Genomic DNA, 15,788 nt, shown 5'->3' with positions numbered 1-15,788 from the left:
CGCGTTGGTGTTCGGGGTGTGCAAGCTGGAACGGCGCATTGCTCGAAGATGCTTTGACGCTGTCAGCCGCAAAACTGTGTAACTGTCACGTATGGCTCGGTGGTAGCACACTCGTTTCCAGGCGAAAAGTGGTGGTGTAGCAGACGACGGAAAAACGTGGTAGCAGACGATTAGTAGTGCCACGCGGGGAAACCAGACGGATACTTTAACGCCTGAGCCGCTTGTAGGCGGGACCACCTACCGCTGAGCAACACGTAAGTTTTTTTCTCTTTTACCTTTCGAATTCGCTCGCACAGCGAAACCTTCGATACATTTTGAAATAGCGGTGTCCAGTCGCGCCCAATATGAGTCGCAACATGATGTCAGTGCTCGAAGTGGCGCCAACACTGCAAATCGTCGCTGACATAGCAAAAAGTAGTGAAATGCGCACTGTATCAGTAACTCGTATTCTTTAAACCAAGTTCACGTTTGCCGGTGTCACCGTTCGGCCTTTGGGCTTCTTTAACGACGGCCGGCGTTGCAGCTCGTACTGAACGTGACTGTACATTCAGTGAATGGCTTTATACACGGAAGCAAAACGAGTAATTCGCGCTCTTTTGCTTCAGGTTATTACTTTACGATGACAGTGTTTTCGTGTTCTTCGCGGCAAAGAAAAGCTCCGCTCTTGCGGTTTGCTTCAGCGAAAATAAAGAGGGACCTACTTAAATGGACATCAGCCATACCCCGAGTAAGCGCAGGTGTTTAAGATTGTCCGCGACATCTTTATTCACGGCTGCAAACTCACTTTTTTTTTTTCTTTTCCGAGAAACAGTCAGCTTAGGTGCGCGCACTAGCTGTAGTTTGAAAGCTGGGGGAGCTTCTTCGAGGAATTAAATCTCCACGTGTCTTTTTTTTTATGAAGAAAATGCACATTTGCTTTAGGCTATCCACGACACGTGCTGTAGAATATTTGCATACTTGAGTATGCAAATATCCTTTAAGGAACGCAGAAGCGGCCTAGTTTTGACGCAAAACGAAAGTATCTACCCCATATTTTCTCGATGTCTATTTGAACTCCCATTTTGCGACAGTAATGGAAGTTAAGATCACAGCAACGGCAGGAAAAAATGCCAGCGATAGCGGGCTAGCTGTCAACAGCTGTATCTACTGGAAGGACACATATTTACAAGCCCGGGTGTTCACGTGAGGTCGTCTGCCGTCGTGTTTCCAGACGGCCGCTTATCCAGAGACAATATCTTCATGAGTTCATCTCAATAAGAAAAGGCATTCTAAATGGATAAAGTTTATCTGTTCAATCCATGCCATAGCGGAGTATCTCACGACATACTCAAATAACAGCGTTTCTATAAATTTTCAAACGTAGGTTGTTGACGTTCTATAGAATTCGTGTTAATTTTGTGCAACCTTCAATGAATAACCTTCAGAAAATCCACTGAGTTTTACATTGCAGTTTCGTAATAGCATCGCGTTACTTCATATCTTATCTTTCTAACTTGGCTAAGTTTTTTGTTTCGATAAGACGGATATCTGCGTGCACATCAGGAACGAGAACTAGAACGTATTTTTTATGGGAACCCTCAGACAGTGTTCCGTCATTGTACAGTTGAGTACAGAATGAAGCCCTTTAGGTTATTCATTTTATGTATGGATGCTCACTTAACGCATCAGCCATGTTCTGGTGACACTGTTGGAATACTGCAGTCTAATGTCCTTAGTTGAAACCTGGATGATCGTTTTTTTATTGCTGAAGTTCACCCATGCACGTATGATTACATGTACACATATGATTAAATATATGATTATAAATATAGAGGCATACCCTATACGTGCATTTCGCGCATATTTATAAACAAATCCCAGTTTTGGTGGTTGATGCAATGGAGCCGTTGTTCAATGGTCTCTTTCTGGCTAAAGCTAGTACCTGTGTAACGCTTTTCAGTACGTATTCATGAGAGACACTTTCCAATACGGACATCAGTGTCAAGGACAAAACTGCTCCGCAGGCACCTTTCTCTTTGGAGGGCCATGTCACGAATCTCACAGCTATTTCTGAGGAAATTACTATCGAGCAATAACTGTCGACAGATTACACCGTCAATTCTCTACAGGCCGCATTAAAACAAACTTTGTCACTTCGCGCACCCGGTGTCAGCACATTGTGTATGAGCACATCTTGTACGTCTGAATTGGCAGATGTTGCCGAACAAGCCAGCTCACACTTCTTAACGGAATTTCAATGGAGGTGACTTTGTGAACTAACCTATTAGTTTCCTACGAGTTTACTCAGACTCGAAGATACTTAATAGATGTTCTATAGACTATTTTACGGATGGGTTTTGTTGCCGCCATATTGGGCAGTTAAACTTGCAATTTTGTATATTTAACAACTAAACGAACAGTGCTACTGTATACTCATACGCGTGAAAACGGTTGGGTTGGTGCATTCGAAGTTTGAGCGCCTTAACAATTCACGTCGCGATATACAAAAACTAAGAAAATATGCGCTTACAGCTCTATATGGCGGCGCCCATGTGGCTTACGAAAAAATCATCTATAGAACATGAGTGTTCGTGTTTGCTGTAGGGCTTCTGCTAATCAGCTGCTCGTGGGCAGTCCCTCCCACGATCGGCCAAGTCTATCTACATTGATGATCCCCAATACGAAGATGCGTAAGCGGGTGCAAGATGGAAGATCCGCATGCAAAAAGTAAGCAGCAAGTGTTTCGTAAACAGTTTGCGCAATGTGATTCCGCTTGCTTGCTGTCTAAGGACGGCGTGGAAGGCTCCGCGGATTCGAGCGTGGGACGAAAAGGAAATTAGACACCACAAATGTGGCAGCCAATCGGTTTTCGCGACACCGTCCTTGTCGCTCTCAGCCTACATTTTATGAAGTTATTGTAAGGGAGCCTCATATATTGTTTTTGAACTTCGCTCTGGTCGCTGATACGGAACACATCTTGATGAAGACAACCGCTGGTAAGTGGTTGTATTTGCTAGACGAATGCACAGTCATGAGCAATATGAGATAGAACACTGAAATTTCCTTTTAAAGGCCATCGGCTAGTAAACGCATCTGGCGAGCGCAAAATGAGTTTGCGACACTGGATGCTCAAGCGGAAAGGTATCTCTGGTCAGTTCAGTACGTACACCTTCATATCAGTACATTGCAAATGAATCCTTGAATAAACATGAATTCAGTGTTCCAGCTTATATAGCTTACGATAGCACATAGCGACCGCGAGCGGACGGGTGGGCGCCGTGTACTTTTATTTTACCGTCGTGCGAATAGTCTCTAAGCTATATATATGTTAATATGCTGCTTATCGAGAAAGGGACAGCGAGATTTTGTGCTTACAGATTTTATTAGATGTTCATTAGGTAGACCTTGATTGATTGATTGATTCCTAGGGATTAATGGTCTCATTGCAGCACTGGTGCTATTAAGAGGGGAGGCGCATAATCACTGCATCATTCAATATGCCTATACTTAGAGCACGTTGTCTAGTACGCTCTTATTGCTTAATGAATGAGTGCGTGTCTGTAGCCAAGTTACCCCAAAGATTTCACAGAAATGTCATAAACACGGATACATAAGCAAGGAGTTTATTTTATAGAGTTCCGTTTGATACTATAGGAACCTATGCGATGCTATAAAAAAAAACGCAATGTCCATTCTTGAATGTCTCTTACGTTCTTCTGAATCAAGATCCGTTGATTTATGCCAGTCAAATGACGAGAATTACAAATTATGTGCAGAATACAAATAAGACATTTAAAGTTTCGTAGTTTGAAAGTGCGTCGGGACCTCCTGTGCACGATTAAGAAATAAATATTGCAACAAGCAGCAATGACGCAACATGAAATTTCCGTATATAAAATATTGTTAAAAGATATGACATTAATGATAACCGAAAACAACATTTGATACATTTATCAAGTACGCGGTTGTGGAGAAGTTATCAATAGAGAAAACTACTATAGGCAATTGTTTTTTTAAGGAGAAGCAAATTAACTCGACGAAGTTACTGTAATGTGATCGAAAATGAAAACAAATACTTCAATGATAAAGGAGGCCCACCGCGGTGATCTAGTGGTTATGGTGCTCGACTGGTAAGCTGAAGGTCGCGGGATCGAGTCCCGGCCGTGGCGGCCGCATTTCGATGGAGGCAACATTCTAGAGGCCCGTGTATACTTAGATTTAGGCGCGCATTAAAGAACACCAAGTGGTTAAAATTTCCGGAGTCCATCCCCAACGGCGTCCCTCATAATCACATCCAACGTTTCTAGAACCAGCTGATCACATCGCGGTTTTGGGACGTAGAACCACAACAATTATTATTATGTAATAAGAAAGGGATGGGAAACACAGTCGAGAAAGGCAGAGTTAGATGGAGTGACGAAATTAAGAAGTTCGCAGGGATAAAATGAAATCAGATATATCCCTGAAAGAGCCTTCGTCCTGCAGTGGACTAAAGGAGGCTCATAATGATGATGATGGATGATAAAGGAGAGAAGAGATCGGTGATAAAGGACCCACCGTAATTTCGTTTAAGACTATAACAGCGCGGAAACGACAAAGTACGAAGGAGAGTAACTAACACGAGAGACTTGCTCAACTTGCTCAAAGATTTGCTCTTCTAAACGATTTCGCTGTTAGAAAAGGGAAAATTACGCCCCAGCGCTGCGCATGCGCGTATATGGTGCCAGCTCCTCCAACAGTGCAAATCCGCTGGCTCGGAACCACTGGATGGACGGACGACAGCCATTCCATTGTAATAATGGACGCGTACGCATGTACAGCGATCTCGCGTTCCGTTCAAGCGCATCTCCTCTTTACTATTACCTGACGCGAACGCTTATATTCGTCGTGGGAGGCACGCAGAATATATATATATATATATATATATATATATATATATATATATATATATATATATATATATATATATACCCATTACTTCCGTACCCGCGAAACGTTTCACGTTTCGTCCGGTCACACATATCCGGTCCGCTATGTGGCATCGACGACTGTGCCTGTTGCTTGTACTACTTGCAACAGGCTCAACTGTCGCTTCGACGCATCGGCTGAACTTGAAACCAGTGGAGCGTATACGTGGGGACACAGGAAGGCGTGCGTCAGGTCACTGTCATACGCGATATCGCATCACGCCCCGATGGAGCGTGTAGGTTTGGAGGCAACTAATTGATGACGTTTTTTTTTTATCTGCCGAGCAGTTTAAGGGTCAGCCCTGTAGTCGTCTTATGTCTCGCGTTGGTGTCACTTAGGTCCAACGTTTTGATACACATAAGCCAAGCAGGCTGCACACTTGGAACTCCACCGTTTCGCTTGCCTGCGAACACCAGCGTCGCCGAAGGGCTAATTCGTCTGTCCGAGCCAGCGAAGCGATAGCGAAACGCCGGCGTCGGGAGTTAGACACATATATACGGAAGAGAGAAGCGGAGGCAAAACGTCAGCGCCGGGAGTTAGACGCCCTGCGGTCGGAGCTGCAAACAGTAGAAAAGCAAGGAGACCATAGAACAGAAAATACATAATCGCAAAACAAATAAGAAAAGAAAAAAAAAACGACATAGAATATCACATACTCGGACGAAAACAACATAAAAGAGCAGATAAAGACAAGAAAAGAGCAAAAAAGAACAGAAAAAGCTAGATAAACACAATATAAACACAAGAGAAACACAGGCGAATCAATGCTGCGCAGTCCGTACAGCTTTCACTTTGGGTGAAACTGGCTTTGATTTTTTTTTATATACGTATTTGAATATACCTAATACAGTCCGAAAAGGCACGAACAAAAAACTCATAGGGCCCTTTACGCACTCGCCTAAAACGACTGGAAGGTGAAGGCCACCTGATGGGGCTATGTTATCATCATTATTGTCATAATCACCATCATTAGCATTATTATGAGCACAATCGGAGCTTGAGAGGTCACGTGACCAGCTGCTCAATTCGTTGATGCCGTTGAGGAAGATGATGAATTATAGCTCAGCCCTTTGTAATGGGTTGATCCCACTGACGGAAAGGGCGACTTTTCGTCCACTTCAATTCATTCCGATTGACGCTATAGTTACCACACTGCTGTTAAAGACAACAATTAATGCCCCCGGTGCTTCCCTAAGCCCAATTGTCTGGTTGCGTCTAACAAAGAAACGAGCCCCTCGAAATAAATTCTCCTTCTAACAGTAAATCACATATGATACAATCTAAAAATGTCTAAACTTATCTACAAAACGTCTACGGGACGTCTGAAATCGTCTATGACTCCCTGTTATCTCTTAGTGTCGTTGAAAAAAAGGTCGACTTTCACGTGTGTGCTTATGACATCAAGACTGAAGGTGGAATGAAAAGAAAGAAACAGCCTAACGTTTCGAAATTGGGGCCGTTCCCGCAGAATACACGCTTGTTTGATTCCGCTCTTTTGTCATGCCTCAAAATATCGCCGCCGTTGAGCCCGACATGCACTCGCTGTCTTTTTATGTTTGTGTTGTTTCTTTCTTCCGGTCTACATACACGAAACAGGTGCAAAGTCCGTAACAGCCAGCCAAGCGTGGCGCGCGCGTCACGGTAAAAGAGCACTTGGCGCTTTTTACGGGGACCACATGCACTTACGCGGTTGTACCGTATTCGCCTGCTTACGAGACAGCTCAACCTACAGCCCCCCCCCCCCCGCCTAATATTTTTTCTCGGTATCACTAAATAAGTGCTGTCATGATTGTACATTAGCGTTGCCCCCATTAAGTCAATGAGGCCCCCACTATAGACCTGTGAACTTCTGGCTAGACCTGTGACGTAATCATGGCGTCATCGATCGCCAAAATTTGTAGTGTCGTCACAAAGTTATGATGACGTCATTGGCATGACGCTGGGTCAAAGGTGGGCCGATCCTGGAGGCAGTACAAAACCACCTTAGGTGCAGAAAGCTTTCAGTGGAAGGTAGCATCAATAAAATCGAGTGAGAGGAAACAGAGGGAGAAATAGGAGACGGCTTTAGCCTTCGAGTCGTCTCAGGCGAACGCCTATGGGACCGCGTGGCTTCCCGAACGCAGTGCAGGTGTAACAGAGCGTCTCACAAAACCACGTGACCTTTAAGTGCCCTACCTGCTTGCATACTGCAAGAACTCGTTAGCACTGCCTAATGTCCATAATAACCTTTGTATTAGAACTAAAGAAGAATAAGAATTTCTCCTTTGCTCTGAAAAGATATATTTTTTTTAAATAACATAGAGCCGCCTAATATATTTACTACTAATATAACCATATTAAATTACCTACCATCTATAATGGTGTTGCACGTTATTACATCTGTGTGCACGCTCCCTTACATATTTTCGTTTTCTTCTTTTGTCAGGTATTATCAACTGATATGCTCCATAAATATGTTGTATTTAGTTTTTAAGGTGTTACACCGTTATTAAAATATTTTTTGCTTGTATACCTATTGTTTTGCTATGTGACATGTTCTTTTTCATATATACATTTCAATGAATCCCAAACTAGCCTTAGCCTAGGGATGCAGGTGCGTTTCTACAACTACTATTACATTTTGCAAATTGTTCTGTGTCAAAAAGTTCAATTGAAATTCAATTGAAATTCAGTTCAATATAGGTTAGCGTCGGCTGAGTGAGGGCTAATGTTGAAAAAAGCATCGGATAATTTTGGCTAAGTGATGGCTTATAGTGTTGGCTATAGTTCTGGCTATAGTGAACTAGAGTTCTTGCCAACGTTGACTGATGCCACCTTCGACAAATTGCACCGGGGTGCCCAGGCACTACGCTGATTGGTCGAAACGGCGCACCGGGGAGCTCCGGTGTGATTTGATGAAGATGCTATAAAATGCCTGAACGATTGCTAATGTTTCCTTTGTGCTGCTATGGCACCAACTCTGTCTTCGTTCAATCTCGTTCCGATCATCGAGTTGCCTGAAAACAAGTACTTCATTCTATAAAACCTTCGCGTTTGTGCATCTTCCTTTCGTCCCATGCGTCGCGTCTCACAGCGAAAATGCCAACTTGGCCGAGAACAAGTTCTATCGCGGAAAAGCTTTGCTATCTGCTGCACCAACTTGCGTCCTGCGCGGTTCACGCGTTATGCGCGGGAAATGCGGTACGCGCCGCTCGGAATTAACTATGTCGCTCACGTCTCCTTCCGACTGTCGGGGTACAGTGGGCGACTTCGCGCATAAGCGCGTCACAGGTTTATCGTACATTCTTTATTTTGCTTCTCAACCAATCCCTGGCCTTTCCTCTCAGACTACTTTTAGACCTTACTATGCGGCACACACACACACACACACACACACACACACACACACACACACACACACACACACACACACACACACACACACACACACACACACATATATATATATATATATATATATATATATATATATATATATATATATATATATACATATATACATATATATATATATATATATATATATATATATATATATATATATATATATATATATATATATATATATATAGCTGTCGCTCCATATATTTCGTAACGCCTTTTATAACCGTTTCGGTGTTACGTACGAATGCGTGACGTACACGTCTCTTATCTCATTTGCGGGCTGTATATCTTCTCTCGGTTACACGACCAAGCTCTGCTTTTTTTCTCTCGACAGTCTCCGTTTCTTTTTTGCGTGTGTCCCTTATCTAGGCGCAGTCTCTTACTTTATACGTACCGGCATGTCGTGACCTCATTATCGCCATGGCAGCTTCTGTGAAGTATTTATTTGTGTATATGCAGGACGGGCTCGAGCGCGTATGTGTGCCTTTGCCGGTGCGGAAAATGGCAGAGAAAGAGAGAGAGAGAGAAAGAGAGGGCTCTTTACTGAAAAGTTTTTCAAAGGAACGAGGCACGCAGCCACTCGTAAACGAGGCAAAACTTCATTGACTCGTATACTAAGAGCCTGTGCACTTTGATGGGATGGCCGAGTCTGGGACGGGTGCCGGAAGGATGTCGAACGTTGTGTGGTAGATTAGCGATCGTCGCTGCCGCATGCTAAGCCTAACTAGGGTGAGCCTAACGCAGGAGAGTTTTTTGAACAGAGCCGCTGATTTAGTTTTAAAGATAACATGTGGCGTGCAATGTGGCGCGAGGGTCAGTGATGCCCCCCCCCCCCCCCCACAAAAAAAAAAAAAAACCCGCAAGGGGTCACGCTGTCTTACAAATGATGGGATTGCGACGACAATGCATATGCGCATAGGCCTGCGCAAAATTCTCGATTAGGGGTGGGGGGCAAGTTCTATCGCCCCCCCCCCCCGCACCCCCCAAAAAAACTTTTGGTTCAGTCCGATGAAAATAAGCTTCGAAATGAATGCAAAAATGAAAATGAAGCGATGTCGTCCTTTCACAATGGCCAAGCTTTGGCGCCCCCCTTCGAGGACAAGGAAGGAGGGGGGGGGCGACCCCCCTCCCTGCCTCTCCGCGCGCGCGCCTCAGGTAATTTGGTACTTGAACGCAGCCGCACAAGTACCTGAATTAAACCTCGCTCCAAACAGTATACAAAATGTACAACAATTACAACTATGATAATGGTCTATCTAAACGGAGGCTTGCACTGTTGGGGAATGGTAGAACACGGGGCCGTTGCGACATCTTAGACGCATCTGATGTATACCGACCATAGCGCCAAAGGTAAAGCTCCAGACCGTTGCGCGTTGCAGACGAGGCTTAAGCAATCGAGTCTATATACCTTTTATACTTGGACGCTCAGCGCGCGTATATCTTGATTGCTCAGCTACCGTCGTCCACGATTTTAAGGCATTGTGCGAGAGAGCAATTATCCGTGTCGATCGACTTCTTCGCTCCTATATGGTTACGACTTTCGTGCAACACTACAATGAGCGAGAAATCCGGGAAACGTGTTCGCCGAGAAATGTGTTTCAGTCATCCCCATCATCATCATCATCATCACCGTCAGCCTATGTTATATCCACATGCGAAATAAAGCCCCCCCCCCCTCCCTCCAATAATATCCAGCACTCCCTGTCCTACGCGATCGAGTTAATGCCATTTTATGCCTGCAAATTTCTTAACGGTCATTAACGACAGTCATATACGACTCGCGCTATAAAGTACGTAATAAAAAAATTAACGAATCGATGAATTCAGTAAGTAATGGATTATTATTACCCGAATGGAAATTTCACTGTCCAGAACGATACTTCTTCACGGGACGGTAGAACCTCTCAGCGCGATGAAGGTATAACCTTTTGTCTCAATATAAAAGTGTTGTGTTCATGACTGCGAAGCAGCGCGAAAAACGAGAACACAGAAAGAAATAAACATTACATGTGTCCTCGTTCTTGGCGTTGTTTCGCAGTCATGAAGCCATACCAACAAGCTCAGTCCCATACCTTTTTAATTCAGTTCATAATTGTTGCGGTTTCACGTCCCAAAACCACGATATGTTTCTGGGGTTCAATATAAAACCCACTGGTGGGCTAGTTCGTGCTGCATATCTCATGTTTCGGCGCAAGGAAACACGAGGACGAAAAGGAAGACGCGTGCTGTGTCCTCGTGTGTTCCTTTTCGTCCTCGTGTTTCCTGGCGCTGAAAGTCTGAAACATGATATGTTCATGGGGGACGCCGTATAGTGGAGGGCCCCGGAAAAATGGACTACCCGGGCTTGTTTAACGTGCGCCTAAATCTAAGCAACACGGGCCTCTAGCATTTCGCCTCCATCGAAATGCGGCCGCGGCGGCTGGGATTCGATCCCGCGACCTTATAGGGTGAGCAGTCGAGCACCGTAACCACTATAGACCACCGTGGCGGGCCTTCCCCGAGCCGAGTTCGTTTGAAGGTTTGCGAATTACCCAATCTTTCCATACCACTACATAATTATCCGGCATTCCATCGGCTGCATTTTTCTTGCACTTGGCAACCGTTCCTGATATTATATCGAATCGCGCCTCTTATGCCTGCGTGCCAGGCCATGCCTTGTGTTCCTTCAAAATGCCACGCATATACATCCATGTGCTGTCTCTTTCCCGCATATTATGCGTATTTCTTTAGTTCCAGTGCTTGCATCATCTCTCCTTAAATCTCACATGTGTTATCCCACATACTATGAAAACTCTCCTCGCGTTTTATAAATGATATACTCCGCAAATCGAGATAGTCGTAGGTTCAGGAGTATGTGGAAACGTACGTGTTAGTGGAGCTGTACCAAACTACAGTTGCGAAGAGTCAAACGCCATTTCAAGGAAATGTTCCTGACCTTCAAAATATTTCGTTATATAGATGACTTCGCTGTAAAGGTCACTCACCGTAACGCTAGCAGTATAATACGGCCGGGACGTAAAGAAGGTTTCATATGACGGGTAACCTCGTTGCAGAAACGTTGACATGCTTCACTCTATAATAATATAATATGAGGGGTTTTATGTGCGACCTGCTCACAACGTTCTAATGTTGTCACCGCGTAAACGTAAAATTAGTAAAATTGCCGAGAATTCGCGCGTGCCACAGGTTACGCGCGCCCTCTTACTCGACCGGCCTCGCGGTCATAAATTGAGGTCAGCTTTTTGGAAAAGACCGCGGCTACCATTGCGCACCAACGTAGTGGAGAAAAGCAAAATCAAGGTCAGGGATACAGAAGGTAAAAAGAAAGAAATAGCAGCGCCAGCTTAAACTGCGTTGTTGCGTGTTACCTGACACCGCGACCAAAAAAAACAAGACAGAAAATCAAAGGAAACACGACGAATCGGAAGCAACACTGAGCATTACTTTACGTAGAAAAAAAGTCATCCAAATAAACAACAAATAAAAGGGCCAAGTGCACCAGCGGGACGTGATATAAAACAGCCGCAGCTAATGCATGCAACGGCAAAGTCAGCGTTCCGTATCGTCGGATCCTTTTTTTTTTCTCTCTAGTTCCGTTGCAAATGAAGAGCCCGCAGGCTATAAAGCTGGCTCGAAAGCCGGCCAGCGAGCCGAAGCAAAAGCCGCTTCGCGTGGGGTCGCTCCATGGCTCGTCCGGTGCCGGATCACGCATAATACCACGCATACCATCACCACCGACGCGACGAAAAATGAGGGCGCGAATGCGTTCGTCTCCCTTGCGTGCGGGCATTTTGTTTACCTCTGCGGTCAGCGTACCGTTACGCGCGCGCAAAGGAGGCCACGGGATCCGCACGTAACAAACAAGATGTGTGGGGCGCTTCTATTTATATTTTTATGTAACCGGCCCGTTACACGTGTAACCACTGCCTTGTGCAGGCCGAGCAGGAATGTTTCGAAACCTTCGCGATTATTTGAGGCCCTTCTGATAAGTTTGCGCTCACGACGCAAACACTGGATTTCATTCTGGAACGAACGCCTCCTCTACTGGAACTAACGCAGCCACCAGCGATAACGCTGGAATCTTTGATATCACGTGTATAAATGCCGACGCTCCTTACAGCCCATCAGTTTACCGACGGCCGACGACAGTGATTGCCGCTATCAGTGTACGGCGTACATTGATTGTACTGTCACTTTTCATTTGCTGGGCCGAAGTTCGCCCAATAAAGAGTTTTGTCTTGAACAGCCCGACTGCTTCGTTCTTCACCGTCACGACAACGTGAAAATATGTACGGGATGGGCGCACGGAGTGGCGTAGCGGCACAGGATTAGTGGTACGGGAGGTGGTGCACCAAAAAGTTGAAAGAGCAAAAGAACAGTACGTGATTCTTCAATGCCTCCGGGATCGATCCATCTTTGGCCAAAGCGACAATATCACGTGATGAAGTCATCGTGTGACGTCACATTATGAAGCGGCATAATGACTTCATGACGACGTCACAAATTTTCCCGACCTGTGACGTCATGATGACCTCATAGTGTATACGTCATCACATCATGATGGATTTTTTTTTTTCATCACTCTCGTGTTGGCGCCGACGTTCATCTTATCGCATTTGATGAGGCATCTAAGGCGTACGCCTTCCTCAGTAACGTCAGGCCTTCAAGTCTTCGCTTCCAGTTTAAGGCGATTTGATGAATATGGGCGGTAGAAAGGTTTTGCTTCAAAGGTCGGAACGGAGCAACCAACAGCGTGCCGTGGCGCCACTCGAAGAAGAGAATGCCGAAGGCGACATCGAACTCGCGAGCGCTCGGGTCCTCGTGCCTTTGCCACCGACGCGTGCTGGCGCAATGCACTAGTTGGCGTCGTTAGCTGCCTGAACCATTTCAGCGTGCAATCCGCGGGCTCGAGCTGCGCGTTCCACTCGCAGTGAGGATTCGTTCCACGTCGAACCATTGCAAGGAACAAGCAAGCAAGCAAAATCTGGCTACCAGTACACCAACGCTCCTGGAACCTGACCATCTGGCTCGAGACATGTTAAGGCACGTCACAGCTCCGAAGCACCACCTAAGTTAAGTGGAGGAAGCTCGAGTCCAAGCCGTCCGTTTCCGGTCGCTCGAGAAGCAGAGGTACTTGCAGCTTGCCGTCGGCCAAAGCCCGAGCAAACCTTCCAGAAATCTTCGCCCTTCTTGCGACTCGGCTGCAAATGACTGACCAGCACGAGCGACGTCGGTACAACGTTCTTGGAAGCTCGACAGGACCGCCATCTCTTTCCTTAGTCCCTCTCCGAAAGGCAAGCTACCGACGACTCCACAGAAGCTGCCGAATGACACGCAACATCTCAGCTACGTCATCTTCATCCCCGGACAGAGTCGCCGCGCCTTTGGCCGGGAAAGAACGCTATGCAAACGCGCCCGGAGTCGTCGAGGAGGACACCATCTTCGACGGAGGGGGAGGCGTCGTCGTGGTTGAGCTCACGCAGTCGTCCGACGTGGACGCCACGGAGGTCCTCTGTATCGCTGCAGGAGAACGGCCCATCCCAGGAGGTGCATCATCCCAGGAGAGATGCACCTCCTGGAAGACCTCATGTGACCTCTGACCCCTAGGGTACGATGGTCCGCGGTCGTTCCTCTACCAGGGCTCCGACGGCAGGTAGCTCGGCTGCCGGACCGACGTCCTGGACGGAGCTAGCGCCGGGCTTCTACAAGTTAGGCCGACGATGGGTGCCGGTGCGTCGACCCTGGTTTGGGCCCTTCTTCCAGCGGTAGGTATCGCCGAGCGCGGCGAGTTTCGACGGCACCGTGTCCCCAATGCCCGGTCGCCTAGAAATTTCGGAACGCATGGGAACCACTCAGAGCACGTGTGCGGGGCAAGTGCATCTTCGCGGCTGACCAGCGAACCGGCAACGGCATCTCTGATTTTCGTGTCTGTTTAATTTTGCGCTATCGATCACGTAATAAAAATTGTATTGATTTGCGATTTTCGCTGCTTCTGTTAGTGGATGCGACGTCTGGAAGAGCATTGAAGCATTCTGGAAAGTAGGCAGAGTGCTGTTACCTTTAAGGGTAACGTTTAAACTTAAAGGGACACTAAAGAGAAACAATGAATCGGTTTAGATGGATAAATTGTGCTCTGAGAACTCTAATGTCGTGAATTTCGCCATAATAGGTGTATTAATAGAGGAGAAAATCAAGTTCAAAGATTCATTTTTAAATTTCGCGCCGAAATCTCTCCGCGTGACGTCACGGATTTCAAAGTGTATTTATCGTATTTTGGCGCCATTGACTCAACAAAATTACCCCGAACTTTGTATGTTGTCTTTGGCCCTCTGAGAGGACAATGTACTTCATTTTTACCGATTAGGAACTACGTAGTCCATAGTGGCACCGTCAAAACATGTGACGTCACGGCGAATGGTGCGGAAACTTTAATCGCCACCCAACATTTTGTTTTTGAGCGTTTTCTCCTTTGCTAAGTGTCTTCTCGCAGCAAGCGTGGTGTTTTTGGTATCCTGAAAGAGTAGTTCACTAATATGAGAAACATCTCGACGGTCGTGACACGTGGTGCGCAACAGTGTAATGAGCACCCTTATCGTCGCGTCTTCACTCTAGCACTGCTGCTCACCAGTTGTCGCGGCCGTCGAGATAAATGTAGCGTCTGTGACCACGGCTAACATCAGCGGCTTCACATTCAGCGCTGCCGCGGAGTGAGCACGCTTCGTCTCTTCTAGTTCACTGTAAAACTGTGGAGCCTACGTTGTTCTGAGTGGAGGGGCGGTAGACGTCAATACAACCGTTTACATATTCCTTCCTGAGGGGCGCTAACTAACGCCAGTGGTTTCGTCTGTCTCGTCCCATGCCGCCGTCGATATGCATGGTTTGCAATACCAGTTGCTGTAGTAGGGTACGCATTTGAGCTGGTTGGTTCATGATTACGAGTGAAAAACAGCGCTAAAAAGACGGGACAAGAAAGGACACGAGACCAATGCGCCGTGGTCTGGTTTCATTTCTTGTCCCGTCTTTTTAACGCTGTTTTTCACTCGTAACCAGTTGCTGTATTCCTAGGGCGAAATCTTGTACACGTTCTGTGATAGAACGTTCCATCGCGCCACGCGGGATTTGCCGACGGTCAGACGTGAGAAGAGCAACCGGAAAAGGCAGTACTGCCAGTCATTTCGTCGCAGGAGCGTAGCCATAAATTTTTTCGGGGGGGGGGGGGGGGGTGGTTCAACCATACCTTATGCATGTTCGTGCGTGCGTTTGTATGTGCGCGTGTATATATACGCAAGCAAAACTGCAAAATTTTTTTTGGGGGGGGGGGTTGGGGGGGGTTGAACCCCCAACCACCACCCCCCCTGGCTACGCCCCTGTTTCGTCGTCTGTTAGGCAAAGAACGGGCACAGAACAGACGGAGACACCTTTCTGTCCCATAGAGCGGATATAGAGCAGTCTCGGAC

General features: G+C 46.3%; 1 protein-coding gene across 1 annotated transcript in view; it reads left to right on the top strand.

Annotated features, from left to right (window-relative positions):
• Positions 1–15,788, top strand: part of LOC119400050 (sodium/calcium exchanger 3-like) — a 66,016-nt gene continuing 50,228 nt past the window's right edge. The window contains 1 exon segment of the mRNA XM_037666969.2: positions 1–254. The gene's annotated coding sequence lies outside the window, so the exon portion shown is untranslated.

The sequence above is a fragment of the Rhipicephalus sanguineus genome, chromosome 7 (genome assembly GCF_013339695.2).
Source record: "Rhipicephalus sanguineus isolate Rsan-2018 chromosome 7, BIME_Rsan_1.4, whole genome shotgun sequence".
Taxonomy (NCBI): Eukaryota; Metazoa; Arthropoda; class Arachnida; order Ixodida; family Ixodidae; genus Rhipicephalus; species Rhipicephalus sanguineus.
This window is presented reverse-complemented; position numbering and strand designations above follow the sequence as displayed.